This window comes from Gossypium raimondii, chromosome 10, assembly GCF_025698545.1.
Source record: "Gossypium raimondii isolate GPD5lz chromosome 10, ASM2569854v1, whole genome shotgun sequence".
Classification (NCBI taxonomy): domain Eukaryota; kingdom Viridiplantae; phylum Streptophyta; class Magnoliopsida; order Malvales; family Malvaceae; genus Gossypium; species Gossypium raimondii.
In genome coordinates this window covers 53,948,750-53,952,207 of record NC_068574.1, presented here as the reverse complement: position 1 = coordinate 53,952,207, position 3,458 = coordinate 53,948,750, and positions in this window count along the sequence as shown.

Genomic DNA, 3,458 nt, shown 5'->3' with positions numbered 1-3,458 from the left:
TCTTTCATTAGAGACTTTATACTTTCTATTTATATCAAAATTTTATTACAAGGTTTACATTTATTCAATTTGGTCCCTAATGTTACAAAACTAACAATTAAGATTAATTAACTTTGCAATCTAGTCATTTTAATAATCTAAGTTTAATATCTATCAAATTCAAGTCTAATTCATCAATTTATGGTAACTTTCTAAAATTTAAACAATTAATCAAATTGGTACATGGGCTAGCTAAACCAAGCTCCCATGATAAAAAAAATCTATAAAAATTACAAGAAAAGGACTTGAATTTCATGCTTAATTTACTTGCCTAACCTTGAAAATATTTGGGGAGGTTTTTCTTCCTCCATGGATGATGAATGAGAAAAATGATGACTTTTCATCTTTCTTCACTTTCTTTAGTTTTTATACTAATGTTTAACCTTAATTACTTTACTTAATTAACTTAATTTGGATTTATTTTACTTCAATTCCCATTAATCACAATTAGTGGTGAACACCATCATCACCCACTATCTTATGTTTCACAATGGTTAAATAACCATTTTGGCCCTTTGGTTATTTTCCATATAAGTCTTCAAGGATTTGTCAGTTAAAACTCTATAATAATTGGAATTTTATAATTTAGTCTCTGAGCTTTAATTAACTAGTTTTTCGGCTAATTTACTTAACGAAACTTCAATATATTTCATAATAACTTCATAAACATTTTTATTTAATATTTACGGACTTGGTTTATGAAAAAATAGTTTCGATACTGTATTTTTTAACACCACTAAGAATTAGGTCATTACATCTACCATAATGAATTCACACCCCTTGTTGGTGGGCCTTAGGAATTTATAATTCATGTTAGAGATTCACTTAGTACTACTAGCTTGGGTTTTCCTCAGGATCCCCTTTTTATGCTATCAAGTGAAGCATCACTTTTAAAGGTCATATTGAATGTCATGTCTGATTGGAATACAACTTTGTCATTGTAACACCTATTACTCAGAGTGAATCGTTACATCACGAGCAAAGGATGTCACATTTGGACACTAAAGCTATTGGATTCAAGTTATTGTATTAATAGAAATAATGTTGGGTTTAAATGTAGTTGCTCCGGCAACAAATGTAACATCTTATAGTTTGGATTTGACGACCGGATCGAGCGAAGGGTGTTACTATTTAGTCTCTTCTTACTACAATTTAGTCTCTTCATTCAAATCTACGCATTTTGTAATTAAAATTCAATTCATATTTTCACCAATCATTCATCAACTTTTATACATATATTCTTGACATATTCACATACAATTCAATCATCTAACCATTTTAATATGACTTACTCTTAGGTTAAGTTAGGTAAAGTGAAATTCTCGAAGTACTTACAATAAATGCTTGGATGAGCTCTTTCTTCTTTCTTCACTCCTTTATTACTTCTTTCCCCTTATCACGGCCTTATTGACCACCTTTCTTATTTTTCTCTTCATTAACATATCACATACATACAAGATTTAATATCAAAACAATAATCACATATAATTTCCATGCAATTTTAATGAAATAAACATGAAATCCTTAAAGAAATCTCATCATCTTTACCTTAAACTTTTACTCAAATCCCTAACTTCACTTTTCTCTCTTCTCCAATGTAAACACTAGTTAACTTTACAAGAAACTAAGCTTGCTATAGGGTTGCTCTATTGATTTCACTAAGAATCTATGGAAGAATTTGAAGTTTTTAAGCTTGAAGAGGTTGAGAATAGTAGAAATGACTAAAATGAAAAAAAAATGAAAATTGATTAAGAAGAGATATGGAGGTGACGTGAATGGATGATGATGGAAGTGTTTTCTACATCTTTCTTTAACAAATATATATTTAATTTAGTATTTAAAATATTAAAAATATTTAACTAAAAAAATCTAAACATCACCTTATACATCTTGTAGCCCACAATTATTTTCAATCTCATCCACAATTCATAACACTCTCTTGGTTGAATTGCACTTCTAGTCCTTTCTCTTTTTCTCCTCAATCTAATTCAATCTTTTATATTTTTAATTTGCACTATTTTGCCCCAACACTTTTCACACTATTGCAGTTAATCAATACCTTAAATTAATTTCTATCAATTCAAAATTCTATTTAATTCGCTATAGTATGTAACTACCTTCTCTACTAATACTCATGATTCCTATTTTATTTATTTTGAAAATTCTAACATGTGCAAATTCCAAAATAACATTATTCTCTTCTTAGGGGGTGTTAGGGATGTTACAGTCATCAGTTGAATATATTTCTCCGTTCAAGTACATTTGAGTCAAGAATCGATTCACCATATTGATGCTGCCAAATTGTATAACTATTATAAAAAAATTCTAATAATTTGGACAACTCAACAACAAAAAATCCAGCATCCTTGCCGCTAACTTCCTACAATGACAAGTGTATACAATAACACCAATAATAATACGACAATTCTAACAATTTCAACAATTCTTAATAATAGTAATTCGAATAACATTAACACTAACTTATTACATCGACCACCATATATAACAAACACAACTTCCTTATATCTTTGGTAAAGACATATTCAACAAGTCTAAAAACATTAATAAGATAACACTCCCATTAGCACAACTTAAAATTTTCCTTTCAACGTTTCATAAACACAATATTAACCTAAGTTTGGCTACAAAAACTAATCACATTTACAATACAACTATTTTACGTATTATGGAAAATGGCATTTAACTGATTAACTGAGTTGTTGAACCTTGTCAAAATCGAAAATTTTGTAATAAGATTACATATGATAAATATTTTAAAGCCAGTGGAATTTTAGTATTTTTACTTTTACATTTCTTTTGAAATAAAATCTCAAAATTTATAGGAAAGGGTATGTCATTACTTAGCTAAAAGTCAATAGTGTCGAATTCCTCCTTTACTATATGTCACCTACAAGATTCTTGAGTGAAATCTTTTATATCTTTTCTCAGTGCCGACTTCATTGTATAGTCTTTTATCATTATGAAATAAGTGGACGGTAATTTTTCACATTTTATCTAAAAATTATATGGATCTCGACATCTGAAATACTTCTAAAAATCGTATTTTAGAAAATAACTTTTTCTCTTAACTTATTTTAATAAATAATGTTAAATTTTATAATATCAAAGTAAAAAACCCCATTTGGATAAGGTGAAATAATTTTTTATATTATCATAAATAAATATGTGAACAAAACAAATTGTTAGGCTATAGAACTTTGACCCAGTTGAAGTCTTAGACATAAATTCATTAATATTGATCTAATATATATATTTGAACAATTTAAAGGCAAATGAAAATGATCAAATATTACTTTTAATTTAATTATGAATATATTTAATAACAAATGAAAATTAAATGTGTACCAATATGAAGTACTAATGTGTACTATGCTTTGAATGGAAACTTCTGTACTGCA